This window comes from Canis aureus, chromosome 9, assembly GCF_053574225.1.
Source record: "Canis aureus isolate CA01 chromosome 9, VMU_Caureus_v.1.0, whole genome shotgun sequence".
In the NCBI taxonomy this organism is placed as follows: Eukaryota; Metazoa; Chordata; class Mammalia; order Carnivora; family Canidae; genus Canis; species Canis aureus.
In genome coordinates, this window is record NC_135619.1 from 70,439,330 (window position 1) to 70,453,300 (window position 13,971).

General features: G+C 41.1%; 1 long non-coding RNA gene across 2 annotated transcripts; it reads right to left on the reverse strand.

The window, feature by feature from the left end:
• Positions 1-745: 745 nt before the first annotated feature.
• LOC144320205 (uncharacterized) lies at positions 746-4,589 on the reverse strand. 2 transcript variants are annotated; one of them, XR_013385762.1, is made up of 3 exons: positions 4,447-4,589; positions 1,770-1,885; positions 746-858 (listed from the first exon to the last, which is right to left on the reverse strand). It is a non-coding gene; the product is annotated as an uncharacterized LOC144320205 (long non-coding RNA). The 2 variants fall into 2 exon arrangements; XR_013385763.1 differs by lacking the exon at positions 4,447-4,589 and adding an exon at positions 4,069-4,432.
• Positions 4,590-13,971: the final 9,382 nt, after the last annotated feature.

Below are 13,971 nucleotides of genomic sequence, written 5' to 3' on the forward strand. Positions count from 1 at the left end.
GGGAGTGAGTGGAACACAGAAGGTATAAGGCTGTTTTTCAACCTTTGTTTTAATAGAATTATAGTAAAAGCAGCAGTCTTTTCAGTAATCAAAGTAGTGTGGTGTTAATGCTTATGAATTCCACTGCCCTGCATTGCCCACCACTGAATCAATAACACATTCACAGAGAGGAAAGAGAGCACAAAGAACAGAAGACTCATCCTTGATGTTCTAAGTAGACATTTTGTCTCTAAAGGAAACAATGGTCTTGAATGTGTGTATTTTTTGAGGTAAGAAGGGGTTTAATAAATTATTTTTTTAAAAAAAAAAAAAGCTTGTTTCTATATCCAGGACAATGGTCAAAGGTCTGAGTCTAGAGATTTACTAGAAGCTGTTGATAGATGGTAGTGTGGGATATGGCTTTGGGTCATCCACTCTGTGACCAGGTCAGGAAACCAATCCTGGGCAGAGTTGAGGGGAACTGGGGTGAGTTGGATGAAATGAGACCACAGTGAGAAAATCACCCACAGGAGCTGAGCCTCCCACTCCCAAACCTTTGTCTGAGATGAGAGAAACTCCCATAGAAATATCATAGGCTTCGAGAAGAAGTCTGAAACATCCAGGTTATGTGTCACTCTCCTTCTGCCTATCCCAACACAGCATGTAGAAAAAAGCATGGTGGAAGTTCAGCAGTGGTATTAATAGTTTCGATGAACTTAGTCATTGACCATTACATTACGGTTATAAGTTGTTCATTCTTGTATTTGCTCATTTATTTTTTTTCCCCAGGTCATATTTACCATTTACATAACAGCACCAGGCCCTGAGCAAGGGCTCAGCACACGGAATGTCAAAGCCCTTGTCCTTAAAGATTTCACACTGTAAAGGAATACAAAAATACACACGTGGGACTTACTAATAGCTCATATGCTCCCTTCTTCCTGGGCACAGGGCTGGACTCCATTCCCCAGGATCTTTCATGGAGCAGCCACATGGAACTGAGCTATGGAATGTGGATGGAACTTGTCACCACCTCCTACCCTGTCAAATCCCCTAACAAGGTCCTTGTTAACAAAGAGAATTGGAGGAAGGATGAGTCACAAGGTGGGAAATGTCTTGGCCCCAAAGCCACTAAGTAGCTAAGCATCACTCCCCACCCCCTAACATTGCCTAATCCCCATTCCTAATCTCTGAATAAGAAATAAAATTCCCTGTGCTGACCCATTGAGATGTGGGGGGTTGTTTGTAATGACAACCTGACCTAATACCAGGGACCAGCAAGCAGACCATTAGAAAAAAAAAAAAAAAGGCTCCAAACCAGACAAATTAGGCTACCATCTCTGGAGTCAACATGACCATTTGTAGATTTCTTGAAAGTATAAGTAAGAGGGCACTCACCCAGCACACTGCCTGGCTCACTGACTCTCAATGAGCAGATATATGTTGGATGCAAGGACTTGAACCCCCAGGTGGTAGAGAGGTGCTCAGAAAACAACAGGACATTGGGTTATACTGAGGACTCCCACCAGGTAGGACCATGGGGAAGATAGTAGCTGGAGGCTCAGAGAAAAAGGCAGCAAACACCATCCCGGTTGTCTGCTGCTAGGTGAGCTGGGAGCCAGCCCAGAGGGTGAAAGAGGGCCAACCGGACAGAAGTAGAGAAGTAAAAAATGGATTTCCTCTCAGCTTTGCCTATTCAGACTCATTTCACTTGGTTTTCCCAGGAATACTAAGGAAACATTCTCCCTACACCCCATCCCTGTCTATGAATTTGGTTGTGCTTCACATACATGAATTGCTGGGTCCTGTGGCCACCAGACCTTGAAATCGGTTACACGACGTATTATCAAACGCTTGTGCAAATTCATCGGAGGCCCCAGCTATCTATCCTCTCTCATCCACAGTCCTGTGGGAATGAAAGGGAAACAAAAGATTCATTTCACAAAAATCATCACATTTACATATTTTTATCATGAGCTCAACGAATGATTTTAATTAAACCGTTTTTAAAGAGGATAGAGAGGAAGAAAGGCAAGATGGTAAATATTTAACACCTAATCAAGGGGAGAGAAGCGTGAAGCTGAAACCCTCATTAAGCTGCATGGATGGAGGGTGGGCTTTGGAAGCAGCCTGGTTCGAGCCCTCACCCGCCCTTATCGGGGGTCGACACTGGGCAAGCTGTCTCACTTCCTGCACTTCCATCTGGGAAAACGGGGAGGATGCCAACCTCATGGAATTATTGTCAGGAGAACCTAATGGTATTAGCAATAATAATAGACAATATTTCTGGAATGGAAACTACGTCCAGGCACCTCACTCAGATTGCAGCACTGAATCCTTGTGCTAACTCTTAAGGAAGCACCGCTAAGGTCCTCAGTTTGCATAAGAGTAAAGGGAGGTTGAGGGAAATAAAATATCTTGCCCACGGTCTCCCAGCCTGTAACTTGCTAGGCTGGCATTCGAACCTTGGCAGTTGGGACCCAGAGTCCACGCTCCTAGCCATTATTTTATCTTGCCTAAATTTGAGTGCTTGGAACATGGTGCACATGCTCTCCTGATTTCTCAAGTTCAAGTCAAAGAAAAACGTGCTGGAATATTTTTCTAGTTAGCTCTACTATGACTGCTACTACTGTCTATTTGCAGAGCATTTCACAAAGCATGCTCGCAAATATTTCCCACCAGAAACATCAAACACTCGGAGTTCAGAGAAGTCAGAGAGCTTGGCCAAAGGCTCCTTCCTTCTACACAAAGGCAGGCTGTGTGATATTGGGTCTCCGTTGTCCAGGGGCCTGCTTCAGAAGTTCGTCTGTGAAGAGCAAGGAAGATATGAAGGGCAAAAAGAAAGAAATCGAGACTCCAGGCCTTGGGCATTCCCCAATGGAGGGACATTTTCAGGAGGCAAAGCTTCAGTAGGCCTCATTCTGGGAGTCACTGGATACAGGAAAGGAAGCCACAATGCAGGTTTGGTTGGGGCTGGGGGGTGGGGGGGGTGGGTAAATCAGACGGCAGGGCCCTTTCCAGCACTGTTCTAAGCGCTCTGTGGAGATAATTGTATGGCTGTTTCTGCAATCAATTCTGAGAAAATTGCTCCTCCCAAATTAGCTTCCCCTTATGCAATAATTTTTAGTTGATGGCACTGAATTGCTGCAAAGAAACCGTGTGTGTGTGTGTCTGTGTGTGTGTGTGTGTGTGTATTTTTTTTCCAAATAATCAAATCAAACACTGGACAAATAGCCTGAGTATACATTAACAGAGGATGAGACTTTGATACATGTCTCAGCATTTCCTGAATTATACTCCTTACACATAACAAAGTTTCTCTCTCTCTCTCTTCTTTTTCTCCTCCTTCTCCCTCTTTCTCTCCCTTCCTCTTCTTACTCTCATTACTCTTCCTCTACTTTCTCCCCAGTCTCCTCTGGTTACTTAATTATAATACTGTCTCAACTTCTCACTTACTGAATCAGAGGAAGTTTAAATCCTCCAGGCAAAGATCTATGAGAACAACTCTCACGAAATCTTTCATTTCGTGACTGCTTGGCATTAAGATGGGCATGACTACCATGCAGACCTTCCTCAAGAAAGCTCACTGATGCTCACAAGTGGTCAGGCAGGCCTCCCTGGTCCTCCTTCCTATGAAGGATGGGGACAGGAACGGGCTAAGGGGAATGCCTCCCAAACTCTTCCACTAAGTCCCTGTGACCTGGGACACAAGAGGTATCGTTGGAAACATGCAGTTAGTTCCCAAGGATTGAGAAAGGCTTCCTGGATCCCACCAGAGCCCAGATGAAGAAGTGACTCACTCATGGCCATACAACTTAAGAGCCTCAGAAATAGGCATGGCTCGATCTTCAAGATCCAAGGCCTGTGTGTCCCTCTCAATCCCACAGGCCTTCATACTAAGAAACAAAGCTTCACCTTGGAGTTAAAGCCCTGGTTCTAGATCAGGGGTCAATCTGGCAGGCAAGAGGGCCCACTTCAACAGCTTTGTGGGATATGGTAGAAAGGTAAAAGGGCAATGTGTTGTTTACAAAAAATTTCTTACTCTTGTATTTCCTTTGGAGCTCATTTGAATACACCACTTATACTTACTTCTTGAAGGAGGCAAAGGATGAAAGTTAATGTGTCTTACTTAGCAATCTAGGAAATAATCAACTGGTTGCTCCAAAAGAAAGCACATAAGGTACTAAACTGTGAAGTATGGCCCATCTTGAATGAGAGCCCCCAGGTAGAGGTGGTGTCTCTCCAAGGGTGTGGAACTGCTGGGTGAAATAGTTCTGTTTGCATTATGCTCAACAATTCTGCCTAAACTGATTTATTTCCCATACGTGAGATATATCTCTATAAGTGTACATTTCAGCTTCACACAGAAAGATAAAAGGACTATTTTTTCCAGAGATATCAAACAGGCCTTTAAAATTCAAAAATAACTAGATCATTTTAAATAAGCCATATTAGATATACACATACTGGTCTTAATTTTCATAATATCTATTTTGCTGGAACTTCAGTCTATAAAACAGTATGTGTTTATGAGTATCACTTCAATACTTCACAAATATCCTATCAATATACTGAGGGTGTTCTCTGGGAAACTTCTCCTTGACCAGAAGCCTAATTTGTAACTGGTTAGCAACATCTGCACCAGATGAAATATGTCATCATCTATTGGCCAACCTATTGGCTGTTGCCTAGCAACAGGTCAATTATACTGAATATTAGCTCAAGTAGATTAGTAACATTGTTGCCATAACAACTACCTTTGTTAGTTAATTAAATTGATTTGACTCAGAACAGGCATTGGGGAACTATGTATGTTGTATGAGGTGGTGATTGTCCTGGTTCAACCACTGATCTCCACTATTGGGTTGGTATCATCCTCAAAGACGTGTTCTATCATTAGGTACTGCTCATTCAGGCTATGAGGTCACTAGATCAAGTCTTCCAATGATCCAGGAAATAAGCTTTCTCTCTGTATTAATTAATTATTTTATTAATTTGCTAAAGAAATATTTATTGAGCTAAAAGAATATTTTAAAGTGAATTAATAGGGATCCCTGGGTGGCGCAGCGGTTTGGCGCCTGCCTTTGGCCCAGGGCGCGATCCTGGAGACCCGGGATCGAATCCCACATCGGGCTCCCGGTGCATGGAGCCTGCTTCTCCCTCTGCCTGTGTCTCTGCCTCTCTCTCTCTCGCTCTCTCTCTCTCTGTGACTATCATAAATAAATAAAAAAAATTAAAAAAAAATAAATAAAGTGAATTAATAATGGTAATAGAACAAAGGAGTTTCTTTGGGGTGATGGAGTAGTTCTCTATCCAGATTTTGAAAATGGGTACACAGATCTGTAGGTGGGATAAAATTTCATAGAATGAAATACCAAGAATAAATAAATGAGTTTGCATGCAAAAATTTGTTAAAAAAAAAAGGACTATTGTACCACTGTCAATTTCTTGGTTCTGATCATTGAACTAAACTTAGTTAAGATGTTACTTACCCCTGGGGGAAACTGGATGAAGGGTGTGCAGAAAGTCTCAATTGTTTCCTCCTTGGTTCCTTGCTGGAAATGAGCAGGGGAAGAAGGACTGGGGAGGAGAGGTGGATGAAGACCAGTGTTAGGAAAACACAGGATATAGGCTCTAGAAGTGGGTGGGGCCAGTGTCTTAAGTACTTCAAAGTCCAGTGATCTGCAGGCATTGTCCCAAAGGCCAGCAGTTCTCCAATTTTCTATGTACAAGAAGAACCAAGAACTTCTTTTTTTTAAAGATTTTATTTATTTATTCATGAGAGACACAGAGAGAGGCAGAGACATAGGCAGAGGGAGAAGCAGGATCTCTGTGGGGACCCCAATATGGGACTCCATCCTGGAACCTCAGGATCACTCCCTGAGGCAAAGGCAAACGCTCAACCACTGAGCCACTCAGGTGTCCCTAGAGCAAAGGACTTCTAAATGTAGATTCTTGGGCCTCAGATCCAGAGACTGTGATGGAGTAGGACTACCACCAGTCCACCGAGTGTCCTTTTTCACACTGAGACATGATTGGCTTGTAACATAGTGTAAGCTTAAGGTTCACAGTGTGTTGACTTGATACATCTATAGATTGCAACTGATTACCACCACAGCTTTAGCTAACACCTCTATCAAGTCATATAATTATTATTTCTTTTCTATTATGTGAACACTTAAGACCTATTCTCTTAGCAATTTTGAAGTATATACATCTATGCACAGAAAAATGAAATTGGACTATCTTACGTCATTAACAAACATTAACTCAAAATGACTTAAAGTCTTAAACATAACACCTGATGCCAAGCATCTGTGAAGCATGCATGGAGACACACAGCTACAGGAAAACAGAGTTCTGGGGAAGGGCAGGGTGCAGGGAAGCATCACAATCCCAACTGCATCTTAACAAAGCAGCAAAGCTCACATCTAAGTTCTTCTTAATTATCTTACATTGCTGGTGTTGATGATTTGTGAAAATTAAAAAAAAAAAAAAAACGATAGAAAGAAACAGCAGCATATTCATCCAAAGTCCCACCATTGAAGGGCTGACTTTTCACTTGTCATGCGTGTGTAAAGACTTTACAAGTAGGACCAACCTCTCTTTACACACAGCAGGCATCACGTGCCTCATGCTTTCAGGAGCCCAGGAAATGTATACCTGTAGAAGACGAGGTATGTTAACATGAAGAGCTCTAGAAAAATCAGCATGATGATATCCAGAAACTTAGAGCAAAGACTGTTCAGCTTATTATCTTTATTTCAGCCACAAATATGAAATAACCCAAATGCCCAACAATTGAGAATTCGTTGAATAAAGTATGTGATGACCATACTGTAACCACTTAAAATTATGTTGCACACACACGAAACTGCATTATGACTCTTGTGAGCCCCAGGCACTTTTACCTTCATGGGTCCCTTCCCCCATAAAAATATCATGTATAAATATAGTATATTTATCTATAAATAAATGTATATATACATTTATTTATAGATCTACATTATATGTGTAATGTATTATATGTTATTGTTTATATAATATAGATACAATATATTATAAAATATATAAAATATCAAGAATATAAACATAAATGATGTATAAATGGGTGATGAGTATTAAGGTGGGCTCTTGTTATGATGAGCACTGGGTGTTTTTTGTTTTGTTTTGTTTTGTTTTGTTTTTATAATAAATTTATTTTTTATTGGTGTTCAATTTACCAACATACAGAATAACACAGCACTGGGTGTTATATGTAAGTGACAAATCACTAAATTCTATTCCTGAAACAATGTTGCACTATATGCTAACTAACTAGAATTTATTTATTTATTTTTTTAAATTTTTATTTATTTATGATAGTCACACAGAGATAGAGAGAGAGGCAGAGACATAGGCAGAGGGAGAAGCAGGCTCCATGCACCGGGAGCCCGACGTGGGATTCGGTCCCGGGTCTCCAGGATCACGCCCTGGGCCAAAGGCAGGCGCTAAACCGCTGCGCCACCCAGGGATCCCACTAACTAGAATTTAAATAAAAATTTGGAACAACAAAAAATAAACATATGTGAAGTATTACATATTTACATATTCTTATATGTTATATATTTAATATAATAAAATATATTTTTTAATTTATTTTTTATTGGTGTTCAATTTACTAACATACAGAATAACCCCCAGTGCCCGTCACCCATTCACTCCCACCCCCTTCCCTCCTCCCCTTCTACCACCCCTAGTTCGTTTCCCAGAGTTAGCAGTCTTTACGTTCTGTCTCCCTTTCTGATTAAAATATATATTTTATACAGATATATAATTATATGTAAGATTAATATATACAATATACAAAATGTAGCAAAATAAACTAAAAATAAAATATAATAAATTAAATATAACATATAAAAATTTTATATATGTGAATAACACATATGTTAGGCATAAAATATATATATATTGTGTATTTATATATTACATATTATGTTTTATATAAAAATATACAGGGAAGCCAAGGTGGCTCAGTCACTTGGACAACCGACTCTTGATTTCTGCTCCCTCCTGAGAGAAGGAGTCCTGTGTGGGGCTCCCAGCTGGGCATGAAGCCTGCTTAAGACTTTGTCTCTCCTTCTGTTCCTCTCCCTCCACCATTTATGCTCTCTCTCTCTTTCTCAAATAAATAAAATCTTTAAAATATATATATTATATATAACAAATATAACTCATTTAGAAAGTATTAATGTTTCATTTATTATTCAAATTTATAATTCATGAATCTGTAGTAATTTTAAATAATATATTTCCTATAATAAATACTCTTTTAATGTATAATATATATTAATATTTAATTATATTGATTACAATTATATATCATTATGATATATTACATATAATTTTATATTATATATTTAAATATATATAATTTATATATATGGTTTTATGGAGGAAGGGGCTTCCCTTCCCTCACAACCACTGAGCTCTTTCCTTGTAGTATAGACAACCCTAAAGGAATGGGCGTGGCTCTGTTCCAATAAACGCTTGCTTATGGACCCTAAACTTTGTATTTCACATCATTTTCCTATGCGACAAAATAACCTTTTTGAAAAAAAAAATAACCTTTTTGAAAATTTTTCTTAAAAACATTTTTTGAAAAAAAAAACATTTTTTGTTTCTTTTTACCCGCTAAAAACTATAGAAGCCCCTGTGCACGTCCGATCTGCACCCCACCAGGCAGTGGGTTGGCTTTGGTGCTGCAGCAGCCTCAGGCTCTGCATCCCTGCTTTAAGGAACAGAGGTTTGCAGGGGCTGGGCTGGGGGGCGCTCCGGGGATCTGATCCCCTTGCCCTGGCTGGAGGGTGAGGTGAGCGCAAAGCAGCAGCGGCAGTGGCTCTCCAGGATGTGCAAGGGTCTCTGATCCCACGCTCAGGTGCACACACCCAAGTGCGCTCCTTCTGACCTGCACGGAGCAGTGTGCACTGTACCTGCGGAATATGAAGCTCACGGGGCGCTCCCACGGGCCGCCAGTGAGAACCAACAGCTCCCTCCAGGGCTCTCTCCCCATCCCTTGACTCGGCCCCACTCTCGCTTCAAGCTCTGGGCTGCGCTCGCTTGGAAAGCAGCCGTCAGCCTTCATGGATCTCACTGTCTGCCAGTCAGCCTGCCACTCAGCAAAATACACGAGCAAGTCTCAAAATAAGCTTGCTTTATACCTTGAATTAAACCAAAGGGGGACGAGTAAAGCGCACCTTTCCGTGGGTGTGTTATCTCTCATTTCTCCTTTGCACCTGTCGGAGGTCACGTTCACCTGCCTGCGGCTCCACGGAAGAGTCAGAGAACGCATCGTGATAAAAAGTTGAAGGTCTTGGCCCAGCTACCCAAGGACCTCTACCCACAACCAGTCTTGTAAATGAGTTGTGGCTGTTTCCCCTGATTGTCTGGAAACTTGTTTTCAGAAAATCCTAATTACATTTTCTTGATAAAATATTAAATGAATTGCTTGGAATAATGTGCAGTTTCTCAGTCTGTGATTGATTTAAAACCCAAATATAGCGCACTGCATGAATCTGCTGCATGCGAGGAGCTGGAGCCCTTATAAACAATGCCAGGAAAGACAGTAAACGTGATGACTAACTCAGAATAAAAGAAAGCTAGAAACCAGGACCAAACACAATACTGAAATATAAAGAACTCTAAATTACAAGGTACCACGGCATGGGCTGCTGAGTACTCTATAATTCAAGATGCTATCTCTAGAATGCTAATTCTGCTCACTCTAATGTTATCGAATCCTCTGTCCAGGAGAAAAAAAAATAGCTATGCTTCTATCAATTTATTATTGATTTTTTTCTGTTTCAAAAAACTTTAACAGATATTCAGTCTATTAAATGTCTCAGATATGAGTTGCATTTTTAAAATATCTTGCTGACCTTGGGGCACCTGCATGGCTCCTCTGGTTAAGTGTCTGACTTCAGTTCAGGTTATGATCTCAGGGTCCTGGGATGGAGCTCTGTGGTTTTATTTTTGGGGGGGGGGCGGGGGGGGGGTCCCTGCTCAGCAGGGTGTCTGCTTGTCTCTCTCCTTCTGTCCCTCTCCTTTCAAATAAATAAAATCTTTTTTTAAAAAAAATGTAATATCTTGTTAATCTTAACTATATATGTGGAAGGCAGTCAGAGCTATGCAAACTAGTCAGAGAGCAAATCTTATGTTGGAGACACAGGTTGGGAATCACCCACGTGAAGGAGATACAAGAGAGCCATGGACATAGAAGTGAAGGTGCAGCAGTCAGTGATATCTCAAATATCCACTCCTGAATTCCTATTGGCTGTCCACCAGCATGGCCCATGAGCTCCCAATGGCTCCAGCCAAGGTCTTCTAGATGTATTTCTTCTCCTCCACCTCATCTCTTCACTATCTACTGAACAAGGCTTCTTTTACTTTCATTCTCCCTACCCCAGTTTGAATGGCCATCTTCATGCTACATTTATTCCTGCTACCATCCAATCTGACAATGCTTTAGAACCAGAAATCACATTAGAATGTAAATTAATCAAGCCAAGCCATTTTTTAAAAATATTTTATTTATTTGAGGTGGCGGGAGAGCACAAAGGGAGAGGGAGATGGAGAAGCAGACTCCCTGCTGGGCAGAGAGTCCAGTGTGGGACTCCATCCCAGGACTCTGAGATCATGACCTGAGCGAAGGCAGATGCTCAACCAACTGAGCCACCCAGACACCCAAGCCAAGCCATTTCTTGGCATTAAATGACCCAGTGTTTTCCTATTGCTCTCAAGTTAAAGTGGGGTGACCAGACACCCAAATCTGCCCAGTATAGTCTCAATTTATACCTATTGTCCCATCATAGACATTGACAATACCCATTTTTACTACCTCAAGTGTCCCTGTTTAAATGAGAAATGTTATAATCATCCTGGTTTGTATCCAGTATCCTTACTGTAGCTTACCCCTTCAGCCTCCCTGCTTGCTCTCTGCCCTACATATCTCTGCCCTGTAGACACTCCAGTCTCCTTGCAAACACTTTGAAAATTGCATGCTTCTTCCTGACACAGGTGTTGCTTCCTCATCTGAAATGCTCTGTGCCTCCCAACCCACCCTTTCCAGATGTTTGCCTGACTCACAAGCAGCCCCCAGGGTAAAACTTCCTCAACCCCCTGGTTAGCTTCTCCTATTACATGTTCAACTCATTGTACTTATTCTTAGCACTCACCCCACTTGACTAGCTGCACTAGTTTTTTAAAAGTACCCAACATCTATCATTTTCTTCCCTGGAGGATAAGTTTGGTGAATGCAAAAATCCAAAAAAACACACAGATGCTGCTTGTTGATGTCACTGGGTCTGGCACATTATAGATGCTCTAAGTATTTAGCAAATGGATGAATGAATGAATGCAGATATGAATGAATACATGATTTTAGTAGGAGGTGAAAAAATATAGCTACATGGCATCTATAAAGGGATATAATTTCATGAGGATACAACCTGACACCTTCAGGAAGGGAATACTCACGTGAACGTGTACAAAATTTGTTTCCTTGCCTCTGCACGGAGGTGATGCAGTTTGACCAGGTTTTGAAACAACTTTGGAATCAGGCACATAGCTAAGGAAATGTGAGAGGTGTTCCAGCCAGCAGTGGGCACCAAAAGAATGAGATACTGCTCAAACGGAATCCCCACTTCTTCCACCATGTCCCCAAATCAGTCCCCTCCAAAGTCTATAATTTTAACTCAAATGAGACTAGCAAGGTAATTTGGAAGCCAGTAGAAAAGCTTCCACTGCCACGCTAAGGAAATTGAACTTTCACTTGTCAATGCCAACGATCACTCTGTTTGGAAGTTTCTCACTGCTTAGAGAAGACAGAAACCCATAAATCAGTGTGGTTTAGGACAGCATTATCCAATAGAACTTTCTGTTATGATGAAATGATGAGATGTTCTATATTTTCACCCTGCAATACTGTAGCTGTAGCCACATGTGGCCATTGGGCACTTGAAATGTGGCCGGGGTGACTGAGGAACTGAGTATTGAATTTTATTTTCCTTAAATTAATTTAAACATAAATAGTGGCTGCCATATTGAACAGGACAAGTTAAGAGGCAATAACGCAAGGCAAGAGGTGGAAAGGGATGGTTCTGAAGGAAAGATGAACAATCTGAAGGCTGGCGGACTAAAAGGAGAAAAGGAGACGTGTGGGCAGAGCTTCAAGAGGAATTGAGCAACATTCAGGTGGAGGGTGTGGGAATCATGGGAGCGGAGAGAGGGGAGCCAGAAGATAAGGAAGGAGGCCTTTTACTTTATCATCATCCCTTTAACTGGATAAATCAGCCCTGACAACTGAAATTGGCTCAGTAGTAAAGCCTGCGCTCCAGAATTTCCTTCAGTCAGTAGGATGGATCTTAGGCAGGTCATCAGGTCAGAGAAAGGGTGAGCCCCTGTGGCCACAGGCCAGTGTAAATCAGAGGCCTGGCCAAGGGGCTAAAAGGTTAAGACTTCATGGAGGAGGCCAAGTGTTATTTTACTGGCTTGTGGGAGAATGTGTTAAGCCAGTTGGAAATTGCTTTAGTACCATTACGTAACCTCACAGGCCAGGGCAGGGGGATGCTTTCTAAGTCTATGATGCCGAGTCAAAGCTTCGTGAAAATTGACAGATTAAGCAGGCTTCTGTCTTTGGTCCTTATTTCTCTTTGAACTTCCAAACCATCTATCTTTACACCTTTATGTTATCATCAATAAAATAGGTATAATAATGGTATTAACCTTGTAGTATTGCTGTGACAATTAACTATGAATGTTTATTTCATACCTAATGCAGAGTCGCTACTCACAAAAATCTGTGTGTGTTTTATATTTTCTTTTTAATGTCCTCTCATGAGCTTTGTCTTTTGCCATTACTCTACTCATAATCTTCAAAGACATTAGGCACCCTCATAAAGCACAGGTATAAAGACAGTGTTTCAAAATTACCAGCAAGAAGTAGCCTTTTAATCTTGGTCTGAGTGTAGTTGTTACAAAATAGGTCATTATTTCTTCCACTCTGTGACAGTAGAAGTTTCTAAAACTCACAGAAAGAATATGTAATAAATTGCTGATACCTAAAATAATAATAGTATTACTCATTATTAATAACTATAACAGTAATCATCATAAAATAAAATAATAAATGGGCAGAGTAGATAAGATTCCATCTTCGGATCCCCTGCGGGCTGAGAGAAGAAAGCACAAAGATTATTCTATGTCTGATGCCTGCTGTGAATCAGACACTGTCCCTTAGAGATGGCATCTCACTCCATCTTCCTCCAACTTCTGGGAATTGCTTAGAGCACATAGGGTCACCCGGGGTGTGATAGGGAGGAGAAAGCAGAGGGAAGCAAGGGCAGGCCATGCAAGGCCAGTAAGTGATGCTAAGGAGTCAGGACTCTGTGAGAAGACAAGCATTGTACTTCCACTACAAAATATTAAGGAAATGGCTTGCTTAAACAGAGAAGGACATGGAAGGAAGATTCTGGAACTCAAGCATCATGGGAGTCTATGTCTTTTAGAAGCTGCAATCTCTTGTGTGTTCATTTACGATCTCAAGTCATCTACATTCCACCATTTAGGCTGGGAAAAGAATGCAGGTGGGGAGAATGGCTGGAAGGCTGCTGGAATAGCATATGCAAAAGCAGCTGAGGGCAGAGGGATTGGATCAGCAGGGGTGATGAAGAAGGCTGTATTTTGAAGAAGACACTTTGGAGAAATACATGATAATGCATCATCATGATTTCTACGTTTATTCATTATGCATTAAAATGAATAGAGAAGAACAAGATTTCCTACTAATACATATTTTTACTCCAAAAGATCACTCTAGGTTTAGTAGTACTGACTCTTTAATTCCCATTTACCAAATTTTTCTTGTAGCTCAAGCCAATGTTCTTTTGGACTGGTACAGTGATAGCAAGCTGGCCTTCTCTGAATTATAAAGATCCTACAGATCACTCTTCC